Source organism: Aulostomus chinensis, chromosome 1 (assembly GCF_037954235.1).
Source record: "Aulostomus chinensis isolate RoL2024-O1b breed Wild chromosome 1, RoL_Achi_v1.0, whole genome shotgun sequence".
In the NCBI taxonomy this organism is placed as follows: domain Eukaryota; kingdom Metazoa; phylum Chordata; class Actinopteri; order Syngnathiformes; family Aulostomidae; genus Aulostomus; species Aulostomus chinensis.
The window spans coordinates 51,849,205-51,864,614 of NC_141320.1; the positions used below are offsets into that span (position 1 = coordinate 51,849,205).

The 15,410-nt window shown below is 41.5% G+C and overlaps 2 non-coding genes across 2 annotated transcripts; both read right to left on the minus strand.

Annotated features, from left to right (window-relative positions):
- Window positions 1-8,481: 8,481 nt before the first annotated feature.
- trnal-cag (transfer RNA leucine (anticodon CAG)) lies at window positions 8,482-8,564 on the minus strand. The gene has a single exon. It is a non-coding gene; the product is annotated as a tRNA-Leu (tRNA).
- A 3,743-nt stretch (window positions 8,565-12,307) lies between these two features.
- LOC147272157 (U1 spliceosomal RNA) lies at window positions 12,308-12,471 on the minus strand. Its single transcript, XR_015116717.1, has one exon. It is a non-coding gene; the product is annotated as a U1 spliceosomal RNA (small nuclear RNA).
- Window positions 12,472-15,410: the final 2,939 nt, after the last annotated feature.

Here is a 15,410-nt window from a genome sequence, read left to right on the forward strand (position 1 = left end):
GCATCATTTTGAGGATAGTCGCAACTCTCACCAAATCAATGTAAGCATCATTTTGAGGTTAGTAGCAACTCTCACTACATGACTGTCAGCATCATTTTGAGGTTTGTAGCAATTCTCACTTCATGACTGTTGCATCATTTTGAGGATAGTAGCAACTCTCATTACATCACTTTACCATCATTTTGAAATTAGTAGCAACTCTCAGTACATTACTGTCAGCATCATTTTGAGCATAGTAGCAACTGTCACCACATGACTGTAGCATTATTTCTTAGGTTAGTAGCAACTCTCATTTCATCACTTTCGCATCATTTTGAGATGAGTCGCAACTCTCACCACATCACTGTAAGCATCATTTTGAGGATAGTAGCAACTCTCACTACATGACTGTCAGCATCATTTTGAGGTTTGTAGAAACTCTCATTACATCACTGTAGCATCATTTTGAGGTTAGTAGCAACTCTCACTACATGACTTTCAGCATCATTTTAAGGTTTGTAGCAACTCTCACTACATGACTAGCATCATTTTGAGCATCGTAGCAACTCTCACCACATCACTGTAGCATCATTTCTTTGGTTAGTAGAAACTCTCATGACATCACTTTCGCATCATTTTGAAATGATAAGCAACTCTCACTACATCACTACAGCATTATTTCTTAGGTTAGTAGCAACTCTCATTACATCACTTTAACATCATTTTGAAATTAGTAGCAACTCTCACTACATTACTGTCAGCATTATTTTGAGCATAGTAGCAACTCTCACCACATCACTGTAGCATTATTTGTTAGGTTAGTACCAACTGTCATTATATCACTTTAGCATCATTTTGAGATGAGTCGTTACTCTCACCACATCACTGTAAGCATCATTTTGAGTTTAGTCGCAACTCTCACTACATTACTGTGGCATCATTTCTTAGGTTTGTAGCAACTCTCACCACATCACTTAAGTATCATTTTGAAATAAGTAGCAACTCTCATTACATCACTTTAGCATCATTTTGAGATGAGTAGCAACTCTCACTACATCACTGTAGCATCATTTTGAGGATAGTAGCAACTCTCACTACATCACTGTAGCATCATTTCTTAGGTTAATAGCAACTCTCATTACATCACTGTAGCGTCATTTCTTAGGTTCATAGCAACTCTCATTACATCACCTTAGCATCATTTTGAAGTTCGTAGCAACTCTGACGACATCAATGTAAGCATCATTTTGAAATTAGTAGCAACTCTCACGACATCACTTTAGCATCATTTTGAAATTAGGAGCAACTCTCACTACATTACTGTCAGCATCATTTTGAGCATAGAAGCAACTGTCACCACATCACTGTAGCATTATTTCTTAGGTTAGTAGCAACTCTCATTTCATCACTTTAGCATCATTTTGAGATGAGTCGCAACTCTCACCACATCACTGAAGAATCATTTTGAGTTCCGTCGCCACTCTCACTACATTACTGTGGCATCATTTCTTAGGTTTGTATCAACTCTCATTACATCACTTTAGCATCATTTTGAGATTCGTAGCAACTCTGACGACATCAATGTAAGCATCATTTTGAGGTTAGTAGCAATTCTCACTACATGACTGTCAGCATCATTTTGAGGTTTGTAGCAATTCTCACTTCATGACTGTAGCATCATTTTGAGATGAGTAGCAACTCTCACTACATCACTGTAGCATCATTTTGAGGATAGTAGCAACTCTCATTACATCACTTTAGCATCATTTTGAAATTAGTAGCAACTCTCACTACATGACTTTCAGCATCATTTTGAGGTTTGTAGCAACTCTCATTACATCACTTTAGCATCATTTTGAGGTTAGTAGCAACTCTCACTACATGACTTTCAGCATCATTTTGAGGTTTGTAGCAACTCTCACTACATGACTGTAGCATCATTTTGAGCATAGTAGCAACTCTCACCACATCACTGTAGCATCATTTTGAGGATAGTAGCAACTCTCATTACATCACTTTGGCATCATTTTGAAATTAGTAGCAACTCTCACTACATTACTGTCAGCATCATTTTGAGCATAGTAGCAACTGTCACCACATCACTGGAGCCTTATTTATTATGTTAATAGCAACTCTCATTTCATCACTTTAGAATACTTTTGAGATGAGTAGCAACTCTCACTACATCACTGTCGCATCATTTTGAGGATAGTCGCAACTCTCACCAAATCAATGTAAGCATCATTTTGAGGTTAGTAGCAACTCTCACTACATGACTGTCAGCATCATTTTGAGGTTTGTAGCAATTCTCACCTCATGACTGTAGCATCATTTTGAGTTTCGTCGCAACTCTCACTCCATTACTGTGGCATCATTTTGAGGATAGTAGGAATTCTCATTACATCACTTTCGCATCATTTTGAGATGAGTAGCAACTCTCCCAACATCACTGTAGCATCATTTCTTAGGTTAATAGCAACTCTCATTACATCACTTTCGCATCATTTTGAAATTAGTAGCAACTCTCACTACATTACTGTAGCATTATATCTTAGGTTAGTAGCAACTCTCCCTACATCACTGTAGCGTCATTTCTTAGGTTCATAGCAACTCTCATCACATCACCTTAGCATCATTTTGAAGTTCGTAGCAACTCTGACGACATCAATGTAAGCATCATTTTGAGGTTCGTAGCAACTCTCACTACATGACTGTCAGCATCATTTTGAGGTTTGTAGCAATTCTCACTTCATGACTGTAGCATCATTTTGAGATGAGTAGCAACTCTCACTACATCACTGTAGCATCATTTTGAGGATAGTAGCAACTCTCATTGCATCACTTTAGCATCATTTTGAAATTAGTAGCAACTCTCACTACATTACTGTCAGCGTCATTTTGAGCATAGTAGCAACTGTCACCACATGACTGTAGCATTATTTCTTAGGTTAGTAGCAACTCTCATTTCATCACTTTCGCATCATTTTGAGATGAGTCGCAACTCTCACCACATCACTGTAAGCATCATTTTGAGGTTAGTAGCAATTCTCACTACATGACTGTCAGCATCATTTTGAGGTTTGTAGCAATTCTCACTTCATGACTGTAGCATCATTTTGAGATGAGTAGCAACTCTCACTACATCACTGTAGCATCATTTTGAGGATAGTAGCAACTCTCATTACATCACTTTAGCATCATTTTGAAATTAGTAGCAACTCTCACTACATGACTTTCAGCATCATTTTGAGGTTTGTAGCAACTCTCATTACATCACTTTAGCATCATTTTGAGGTTAGTAGCAACTCTCACTACATGACTTTCAGCATCATTTTGAGGTTTGTAGCAACTCTCACTACATGACTGTAGCATCATTTTGAGCATAGTAGCAACTCTCACCACATCACTGTAGCATCATTTTGAGGATAGTAGCAACTCTCATTACATCACTTTGGCATCATTTTGAAATTAGTAGCAACTCTCACTACATTACTGTCAGCATCATTTTGAGCATAGTAGCAACTGTCACCACATCACTGGAGCCTTATTTATTATGTTAATAGCAACTCTCATTTCATCACTTTAGAATACTTTTGAGATGAGTAGCAACTCTCACTACATCACTGTCGCATCATTTTGAGGATAGTCGCAACTCTCACCAAATCAATGTAAGCATCATTTTGAGGTTAGTAGCAACTCTCACTACATGACTGTCAGCATCATTTTGAGGTTTGTAGCAATTCTCACCTCATGACTGTAGCATCATTTTGAGTTTCGTCGCAACTCTCACTCCATTACTGTGGCATCATTTTGAGGATAGTAGGAATTCTCATTACATCACTTTCGCATCATTTTGAGATGAGTAGCAACTCTCCCAACATCACTGTAGCATCATTTCTTAGGTTAATAGCAACTCTCATTACATCACTTTCGCATCATTTTGAAATTAGTAGCAACTCTCACTACATTACTGTAGCATTATATCTTAGGTTAGTAGCAACTCTCCCTACATCACTGTAGCGTCATTTCTTAGGTTCATAGCAACTCTCATCACATCACCTTAGCATCATTTTGAAGTTCGTAGCAACTCTGACGACATCAATGTAAGCATCATTTTGAGGTTCGTAGCAACTCTCACTACATGACTGTCAGCATCATTTTGAGGTTTGTAGCAATTCTCACTTCATGACTGTAGCATCATTTTGAGATGAGTAGCAACTCTCACTACATCACTGTAGCATCATTTTGAGGATAGTAGCAACTCTCATTGCATCACTTTAGCATCATTTTGAAATTAGTAGCAACTCTCACTACATTACTGTCAGCGTCATTTTGAGCATAGTAGCAACTGTCACCACATCACTGTAGCCTTATTTCTTATGTTAATAGCAACTCTCATTACATCACTTTTGAATAATTTTGAGATGAGTCGCAACTCTCACCACATCACTGTAAGCATCATTTTGAGTTTCGTCGCAACTCTCACTACATTACTGTGGCATTATTTTGAGGATAGTAGCAACTGTCATTACATCACTTTCTCATCATTTTGAGATGAGTAGCAACTCTCCCAACATCACTGTAGCATCATTTCTTAGATTAGTAGCAACTCTCATTACATCACTTTCGCATCATTTTGAAATTAGTAGCAACTCTCACTATATTACTGTAGCATTATTTCTTAGGTTAGTAGCAACTCTCCCTCCATCACTGTAGCGTCATTTCGTAGGTTCGTGGCAACTCTCATGACATCACCTTAGCATCATATTGAAATTAGTAGCAACTCTCACTACATTACAGTCAGCATCATTTTGAGGTTTGTAGCAACTCTCACAACATGACTGTAGCATCATTTTGAGCATAGTAGCAACTCTCACTACATCACTGTAGCGTCATTTCGTAGGTTCGTAGCAACTCTCATTACATCACCTTAGCATCATATTGAAATTAGTAGCAACTCTCACTACATTACTGTCAGCATCATTTTTAGGTTTTTAGCAACTCGCACCACATCACTTTCAGCATCATTTTGAGGTTAGTAGCAACTCTCACTACATGACTGTAGCATCATTTTGAGCATCGTAGCAACTCTCACCACATCGCTGTAGCATCATTTCTTAGGTTAGTAGCAACTCTCATTACATCACTTTCGCATCATTTTGAAATTAGTAGCAACTCTCACTACATTACTGTCAGCATCATTTTGAGCTTCGTAGAAACTTTCACCACATCACTGTCAGCATCATTTTGAGGTTTGAAGCAACTCTCACTACATTACAGTATCATCATTTCTTAGGTTAGAAGAAACTCTCATTACATCACTGTAGCATCATTTTGAGGATAGTAGCAACTCTCACCACATCACTGTAGCATCATTTTGAGGATAGTAGCAACTCTCATTACATCACTTTAGCATCATTTTGAAATTAGTAGCAACTCTAACTACATTACTGTCAGCATCATTTTTAGCATAGTAGCAACTCTCACCACATCACTGTAGCGTCATTTCTTAGGTTCGTAGCAACTCTCATTACATCACCTTAGCATCATTTTAAGTTCGTAGCAACTCTGACGACATCAATGTAAGTATCGTTTTTAAGTTTTTAGTAACTCGCACCACATCACTGTCAGCATCATTTTGAGGTTTGTAGCAACTCACACTACATGACTGTAGCATCATTTTGAGCATAGTAGCAACTCTTACCACATCACTTTCACATCATTTCTTAGGTTAGTAGCAACTGTCAATACATCACTTTCGCATCATTTCTTAGGTTCGTAGCAACTCTCATAACATCACTGTAGCATCATTTCTTAGGTTCGTAGCAACTCTCATAATATCACTTTAGCATCATTTTGAAATTAGTATCAACTCTCACTACATTACTGTCAGCATCATTTTGAGATGAGTAGCAACTCTCCCTACATCACTGTAGCGTCATTTCTTACGTTCGTAGCAACTCTCATTCCATCACCTTAGCATCATTTTGAAGTTCGTAGCAACTCTGACGAAATCAATGTAAGCATCATTTTGAGGATTGTAGCAACTCTCACTACATGACTGTAGCATCATTTTGAGCATAGTAGCAACTCTCACCACATCACTGTAGCATCATTTCTTAGGTTAGTTGCAACTCTCACTACATGACTGTAGCATCATTTTGAGCATCGTAGCAACTCTCATCACATCACTGTAGCATTATTTCTTAGGTTAGCAGCAACTCTCATTACATCACCTTTGCATCATTTTGAGTTTCGTCGCAACTCTCACTACATTACTGTGGCATCATTTCTTAGGTTTTTCGCAACTCTCATTACATCACTTTAGCATCATTTTGAGGAAAGTAGCAACTCTCACTACATCACTGTCAGCATCATTTTGAGCATACTGGCAAATCTCACCACATCACTGTAGCATCATTTCTTAGATTCGTCGCAACTCTCATTACATCACTTTCGCATCATTTTGAGATGAGTAACAACTCTCCCTACATCACTGTAGCGTCATTTCTTAGGTTCGTAGCAACTCTCATTACATCACCTTAGCATCATTTTGAAGTTCATTGCAACTCTGACGACATCAGTGTACATGTTACTACATGACTGTTGCATTATTTAAATGTTTTGGCCTTTCTACCTCAGCAGCACTCAAGGAGCTGAACAATGTCCTCTCATTCACACACACTCACACACTGATGCTGAAGGCTGCCATGCAAGGAGCCAACCTACTCATCAGAAGTATTTAGGGGTTCAGTCTCTTACTCAAGGACACTTTGACATGGTCACTGGAGAAAGTGAGGATCAAACCAGCCACCCTTTGGTTGCCAGACGGCCACGCTACTCCTGAGTCATGTGACCTGGATAAGATGGTGAACTACAGCTGATCGCCATGCTAGCAAACCCCCTTTTGTTTGGTTTGGTTGTTGTTTAGTGACTGTGGATGAATACACAGGAGAAGTTGAGCATAAATTTGTGTTCCCTGTTCACTTGAATATATGCAGGAGTGTGAGGTGGAAATAATAGTTGGAGGAGAATGAGAGTTCAGTCTCAGCGCTATGACCTGTGCTGACACTAAAACATGTCAGCCACAGAACAAAGATGGCAGTCCTCTGGGAAAGCAGGTACACCACACATACATGAAGAAACCCTACAGGAAACAAATATGTTGCCAGAGACTTTTACTCTGTTTTTGTTGTTTACCCAAGAACAGGATTGGAGGGAGACTGATGGTCGCTGTTTGGGTTTTTGGAAAACAAGGAGGCTGTGGGTTCAAGCTGGATTCTCAGAGACGATTTCCCCAACCTCTACATTGGCATCTACACTGTCATCCAGTCACGTGACTGAAGTCATCCAGTCACGTGACTGAAGTCATCCAGTCATGTGACTGAAGTCATCCAGTCATGTCAGTGATGTCACTTGGCAGGACTCTCATTGCCGTCTCATTCCAGAAAAGAATCCAGACTCCACCTGTGGCTCCATGATAACTGATGGACCTCTGGTTGGAGGCTGGACGATGATGTTTGGACTGGAAGGAAAACTCCTTGTCCAAATTCCATTGTGTTCAAGTTTAAAGTCCCACAATCAGAAGTAGCTGAATCTGACAGGTGGAGGTTTGGAACTACAAGATGGTGATGTTTTCTTGACTTGATGCTCTGACTGTCAGGGTGGATGACAGCTTCTTCTGCTGCTGCATCTGAGTGGCTATGATTGGAGGTTTTACCCTCCAAGGTTGTTTGGTTCCAGGGGACATTTTAAAATTCCAGTCCCCAACCTGGGCTGTTCTGAAACTCTTCTCCTGAATCACTCCTGAGCTGCAGCAAGAACAAATACCAGTGCCAACCAGATCAACTTAATGGCTGCTAACAGCCTCAGACACTTGATTTCCATCAATCTGGAGCCAAGAAGGCCCTCACCTGTGGTTCTCCTCCAGGAGGGTCCAGGTTCTGCCATTGGGGCTCCTGGTGCCACTGCCAGAGAGCCTCAGCTGCACACTGCAACATTTCAAAAGGAGATTGACATTCCTTCAAATGTCCTGACATCTGATTCCAATGGTTCTGTTCCACATTTATATTTTAAAATCAATCACACAATGAAAGCTGCCTCAGCAGGTTTAAGAGAGAGAACAAGCTAAGAGATCTGAAACCAGTAAAATATGCTTTTCTGTGTGCAAACTAGTGAGGGGCATGGAAGGATATTTTACCACCACGACAGAACCCAGACTTTAGTCATGTGATGAGATGGAGTCTCTGATTATGAAGTTAATGGACAAAATGTGAATTGAAAGAAAACACATTCCTTCAGCAGACTTTGATCCAACATTGAAGTTAGAGTTTGGTGGCTGCTCCATGTTGGAGGAAACCAGGCGATGTTGGGACATCACAGGGAAGCTCCTTTGCCTCCTCTGCTGCCAGTTCAACCACTCACTCCCATCAGTGGAGAGCAACTTCAACGGGTTTGGAATTTACCACTGTGGATGCATAGGAATGTGGAGAAAATGTCCTTTGTCAGAAGTGGGATTCGAACCCACGCCTCCAGGAGAGACTGCGACCTGAACGCAGCACCTTAGACCGCTCGGCCATCCTGACAGACACTGACATTTGCAGACTTCAATATCAAATGAATTAATTCACTGACAAAGTAGAATTTTTTTCCACAGGAGCTACTGGCTCCTTAGTTGTTACATTTATTGTTAACATTAAACACACAGTCTGAGTTCATGGCAGTAAGAAATGAACCAGAACATTTGAACCACGTAACATCTCTTGATCAGTTTGTTACATGGGACACATTCCAGACAGGAAGGTCCTTCTGAGACTTGAACTCTGATCACTGGATCCAGAGTCCAGAGGGCTCACCCTTCCACCCTGGAACCAAACACAAGGAGGAGGTTCCTCTAAATACAACTTGACATTACCTGCAATCAACCTGTTGCTATGTGGAGGTTCATCTTGCTCTTGTTCCAGACTACATTGGCAAAAGGAACAAGAACCACAAGGAAATCATGGAACTCCAGATTGATTCAGGACTTTCTAACTCCATCGTATGACCTGGGAGCAAAGACTGGCCAGGCCTTCCTTAATTTATCAGTTAATTACTGCTTCAACAAACATGCCACTTAATTAAGTTACCAGAATTTCTCTCATTGAAAAACCCACCAGCCTGATTTCTTGACATGACATGAAAAATTCTCCAAGAACCCACAGTTGGGTGGAAAGATACCAGGTTAACCAGGAGGAGTCCTGTTCCTGAACCATGGATGGAACAAAGTCCACTGGAAAACTCAGCAGTTCCTGAGTGCCAGATCCATCCGGGAGCTTGGGTCTCCCCTTGACTGTGGTGATCCATGAGATCAAGGAGGACAGAGGGAAGAAGGATCCTGTTGGAGATCTCCTCCCTTCTTCCTCCACTTCACTACTACTTGGATGTCAGGAATATGAGGTACTTTACTCAAATGACGTATTAGGAGTTTCCTGTTTGACAAGAAGGAAGTCAGAGGTTCATCCCTCACTTGTTGGTGGTGCCCTCAACCTGCTGAGAGCATCACTTAGTTCTCTACAGAGAAACATGGCAGCTCTGCTGAAGGCTGCAGGAAACCTGCTGGAACTGAGACTTGGACTCAGGTCACTGGATTCAAAGTCCAGGGTGCCAACAGGTCCACCAGGGCATCTGTGCTTTACTTACCGTGTAAAAAAGGACCACAGTGGTCGTCTGGTTTTAATTTAACAAACAAATACGGTTGAAAACTTTGAGACAGAGACACAGGGCTCTTATTTGAAGGGCCATGGGATGGGAAATATCCCAGACCTCTGAGATCAGAGCGCTCACTTTGATCTCAGGGTCCTGACTTTGGGGGTTCTTCCTTTGGTCTTCAAATACTTGTGGTTTTTATTGGCATAACTTTCAACTTGCATGCAAAAAGAGAATCACAGTCGATGGAAACCCAGCAGACAGTGTTTATTTCTAATAAATCAGACAATCGCACAAATGAGAATGAAAGGAAAAAACAATAAAAGGTTTTAAAAACCTTCTCCACTCTAAAGCTTTTTAAAGTTCATTTGAAGGTTCAAAGGTGGAGGTGAGGAGGTCACCCTGATCCTCCCTGTCGTCACTGCCAGGATTCTTTCTTCTGGTGCTGTGGTTCTTCTGATGAAGGGGGCGTGATGTTTGCTGTCTCAGGCTCCACCAAATGTCCTCTTTAGGACGCCACAATGTGGCCTCTTCACTGCTCCATCTTCCCTGCATCGGAGACACCAGGGTTCCTCCTGGTGCCGACCCCATCGTCCTTCTACCCAATGGTGCGGCCATGGATCCTCAGAGGACGCTGGGATCCTTCTTCTCATCAGAGCCACAGTTTTTCCTGTAGGGAACAACAGGAGCTTTGTTGTAATGTTTTGCTCTGTGTTTCCTGCTCAGAGCGTCAGGATCTGTGACGCCATCTTGTGGTAGGGGGTCATCATCTTGTTGTGTGGTAGTGGATTCATTGATCTGCTGTTTCAACACATTCAAGTTCATTATCCTACAAGTCAAAGTACATTTGGTGTGGAGTTTTAGTTTCTGGCCTCAATCATAACGTGTGCCTTTCTTCTTCATGAACATTTCTCAGCTTTGTAAGTTTATTCTAGTTTTTCTTCCTCACTTTTCTATTCCATTGTTGAAGATTCTACTGCAGGTTGGCGTTCCCTGTTGACTGAAGCAGAAACAGGAACAACAAGCTGGAGGCTGTCAGAGCTCCAAGTTGGGGGCTGATATTAAAGTAGGAGATGAACACATCCAGGTTAGCATCCCTCTCAGAAGCTGCTACTTTAGCTCTTCAGAATACAGCAGCCTAGCATAGCTTCATCTGGCCAGTTAGTGGCCCACTTTGATGTCTGGGATATCAGGTTCAAGGTTCTTCACAGCTCTGAATGAAGGCTTTCTAAAGTGTTAACCAGTACTCCAGTTGTAAAAAACAATCAGGGGGGATGGTAGATTTTGATGTTTAGGAACAGATCATTTGTGCTGATGACAGCCCATCAGGTGAGAGACCAACAGTGTACCCTTACTCCTCTAAAACAACAAGCATGCTATGGATATTACCTGTCTGCTACTCCTGTCATTGATCTTGACCAAGCCCCCAGGCTGACACTGCTACCACTGCTCCTACATAGTTAGAGTCAAATGCAGAGGACATTTTCCCACCGGGTGCAAGTGCAACTTCATACTCATGCTACCTATAAATCTGGGAATTCATCTATATTTTGAAACAAAACATTCTCAAGTCAAGTCCATTTTAATTAAAGTGCAAGAGCAAAAGAATGAAACAAATGTACTGTGGCAGGATAGCGCTACACTCCCCACCGTGAGGGGCAGTGTGGCAGACGATAGTGAGTGGTCACCTAGAAGTAGACCTGGTCCGACCCTTCTCCGTCCTTTCCACTTCCTCTCCCTCCTTTACGGAGCCTACAGCCGTGCGTGGTGGCGTCTCGCTGGTCAGCAGATCGGTTACAAACAAAGGTATGCATGCTTGCTCTGCTCCATTATTCAGTGTCATGGGCCCCCTGTTTACTCCAGTTTTGCTCCGTCCAGCGGTGTGGTGTTACCGGGAGCTGGGCTGTCTCCCTTGGGCCGGTGTGTGCGTGGTGCGCTTTCTGTGGGTAAGACGCGTAGTTGTCTGCCTTTCATATCAAGCTGCCGATGATCTGTGGTGTTCTGATTATCCTCTCCCGGCCATCGTTTGTGTAGTCTGGGCTGCGGGCTTCCTCCTCCTGCCTCGTCTGACGCCACGATTCTGCTCTCCGGTAGGAAATGTTTTTGCTTACGGTCATGTAGTAAGAGTTGCTACTAACCTCAAAATAATGCTACAGTGATGTAAGAAGAACTGCTAATGATCTCAAAATGATGCGACAGTGATGCAGTAAGAATTGCTAATAACTCAAAATGATTTGAACTGTAATGTAGTGAAAGTTTCAAATAACCTCAAAGTGATGCTGACAGTCATGTAGTAAGAGTTGAGAGTCCGAGTTTTCCAAGTTGATCTCCTCCCACGCATGAATTCTCTGGTATCCTTCCACTTACTGCGAAGACGAGCCGTGGATGTATTGTCCTGAGCCCAGGGCTTGTCAGATACCATGACCCTCAACTAAATGTGGCAGAAACACTGCCCTCTTCATTTAGGGCTGGAAGGTGTGAGAAATACTGGGAGCTCATCGAGGCTACGTCCTCCGCGGTCTCCTCAGGCTGGCCAGCACAAGATTAGACCGCCAACTGGCCGGTACAGGCGGTCACCGTTGTTGCCGCCGTCATCTGCCTTTCTTTCTTTCTTTCTTTCTTTTGTTTTTTCACATGATCACAGGGGAGAGCACGGATGCAGTCCCCCACTGTCAGAAATTATGCAGTTGAGATTCCCACATTTGGGGAATTCACCAGGGTCAGCACAGCCCCAGTGCAATGGCTGAGCCTCACCCGGGGAGAACCACCTTGCTGATCATGGTATCTCCCCTGCCAGGTAAGTATGACTTGCTGAGCTTCGGAACAGACATGAGCTTCAGGGACACAGCCTTCTGACTGACAGGCAGGGAGGCTGACACAGCGCCTGATCTTTCCTACCTTGTGCCAATCTGCCACGTGCGCAGCCCCCTTTGTTTCTCACAACGATGCCGGATGTCGGATATCGGATATCCCAAGCCCGGGAAGCTCGACCGATGCCGTTTTCAAGGCTCACCTTGTCGCATAGAGTTTCTGCTTACCTCAAAATGATGCTATCGTGATGTAATAAGAATTGCTACTATCCTCAAAATGATGCTAAAGTAATACAGTGAAAGTTGTTACTAATCTCAAAATGATGCTGAAAGTGATGTAGTGACAGAAGCTACGAACCTCAGATATGATGCTACAGTGATGTAATGAGAGTTCCTACTAATCTAGAATAATGCTAAAGTAATGTAGTGAGGGTTGCTAAAATCCTCAAAATGATGCTGACAGTGATGTAATGAGAGTTGCTACTAACCTAAGAAATGATGCTACAGTGATGTGGTGAGAGTTGCTAATATCCTCAAAATGATGCCACAGTGATGTAGTGAGAGTTTCTACTAACCTAGGAAATGATGCTACAGTGATGTATGGAGAGTTGCTAAAAACCTCAAAAGGATGCTGACAGTAATGTAATGGGAGTTGCTAAAAACCTCAAAATGATGCTGACAGTGATGTAATGAGAGTTGCTACTAACCTAAGAAATGATGCCACAGTGATGTAGTGAGAGTTGCTAAAAACCTAAAAATGAGGCTCCAGTAATGTCGTGAGAGTTTCTACGAACCTCAAAATGATGCTGCAGTGATGTAGTGAGAGTTGCCACAAACCTAAGAAATGATGCTCCACTAATGTAGTGAGAGTTGCTACTAACCTTAAAATGATGCTGACAGTGATGTCGTGAGAGTTGCTACGAACCTAAAAATGATGCTACAGTGATGGAGTGAGAGTTGCTACTAACCTAAGAAATGATGCCACAGTGATGTAGTGAGAGTTGCTACTAATCTCAAAATGATGCTTAAACGATGTCGTGAGAGTTGCTATGAACCTAAGAAATGATGCGGACAGTAATGTAGTGTGAGTTGCGAAAATCCTCAAAATGATGCTAACATTGATGTCGTGAGAGTTGTTACCGACCTCAAAATGATGCTAAAGTGATGTGGTGAGAGTTGCTACTAACCTAAAAATGATGCTTACAGTGATGTAGTTAGTTGCTACAAACCTAAGAAATGATGCCATAGTGATGTAATGAGAGTTGCTACTAACCTAAGAAATGATGCTGACAGTGATGTCGTGAGAGTTGCTAGTATCCTCAAAATGATGCTAAAGTAATATAGTGAGTGTTGCTACTAATCTCAAAATGATGCTACAGTCATGCAATGAGAGTTGCTACTAACCTTAAAATTATACTGACAGTGATGTAATGAGAGTTGCTACGAACCTAAGAAATGATGCCACAGTGATGTATGGAGAGTTGCTAAAAACCTCAAAAGGATGCTGACAGTAATGTAATGAGAGTTGCTACTAACCTAAGAAATGATGCCACAGTGATGTAGTGAGAGTTGCTAAAAACCTAAAAATGAGGCTCCAGTAATGTCGTGAGAGTTTCTACGAACCTCAAAATGATGCTGCAGTGATGTAGTGAGAGTTGCCACAAACCTAAGAAATGATGCTCCACTAATGTAGTGAGAGTTGCTACTAACCTTAAAATGATGCTGACAGTGATGTCGTGAGAGTTGCCACAAACCTAAGAAATGATGCCACAGTGATGTAGTGAGAGTTGCTACTAATCTCAAAATGATGCTTAAACGATGTCGTGAGAGTTGCGATGAACCTAAGAAATGATGCGGACAGCAATGTAGTGTGAGTTGCGAAAATCCTCAAAATGATGCTAACATTGATGTGGTGAGAGTTGCTACTCACCTAAAAATGATGCTTACAGTGATGTAGTTAGTTGCTACAAACCTAAGAAATGATGCCATAGTGATGTAATGAGAGTTGCTACGAACCTAAGAAATGATGCTACAGTGATGTCATGAGAGTTGCTACTAACCTAAGAAATGATGCTACAGTGAGGTCGTGAGAGTTGCTACTATCCGCAAAATGATGCTGAAAGTGATGTAGTGAGAGTTGCTACGAACCTCAGAAATGATGCTACAGTGATGTAGTGAGAGTTGCTACTAATCTAGAATAATGCTAAAGTGATGGAATGAGAGTTGCTACAAACCTCAAAATGATGCTTAGAGTGATGTTGTGAGAGTTTCTACGAACCTCAAAATGATGCTACAGTAATGTAATGAGAGTTGCTACTAACCTTAAAATTATGCTGACAGTGATGTAGTGATAGTTGCTACTAATCTCAAAATGATGCTTAAGTGATGTCGTGAGGGTTGCTACTAACCTCAAAATGATGCCACAGTAATGTAATTACAGTTGCTATGAACCTAAGAAATGATGCTAAAGTGATGCAATGAGAGTTGGTACAAAACTAAGAAATGATACTTCAATGACATAGTTAGTGGCTACTAACCTAAGAAATGATGGAACAGTGATGTCGTGAGAGATGCTACGAATCTCAAAATGATGCTACAGTGAAGTAATGAGAGTTGCTACTAACCTAACAAATGATGCTCCAGTGATGTCTTGAGAGTTGCTTCTATCCTCAAAATGATGCTAAAAGTGATGAAGTGAGAGTTGCTACTAATCTAGAATAATGCTAAAGTGATGGAATGAGAGTTGCTACAAACCTCAAAATGATGCTACAGTCATGCAGTGAGAGTTGCTAAAAACCTCAAAAGGATGCTGACAGTAATATAGTGAGAGTTGCTAAAAACCTGAAAAAGATGCTTACAGTGATGTAGTGAGAGTTGCTACTAACCTCAAAATGATGGTGACAGTCATTTAGTGAGACTTCCTACGAACCTTAA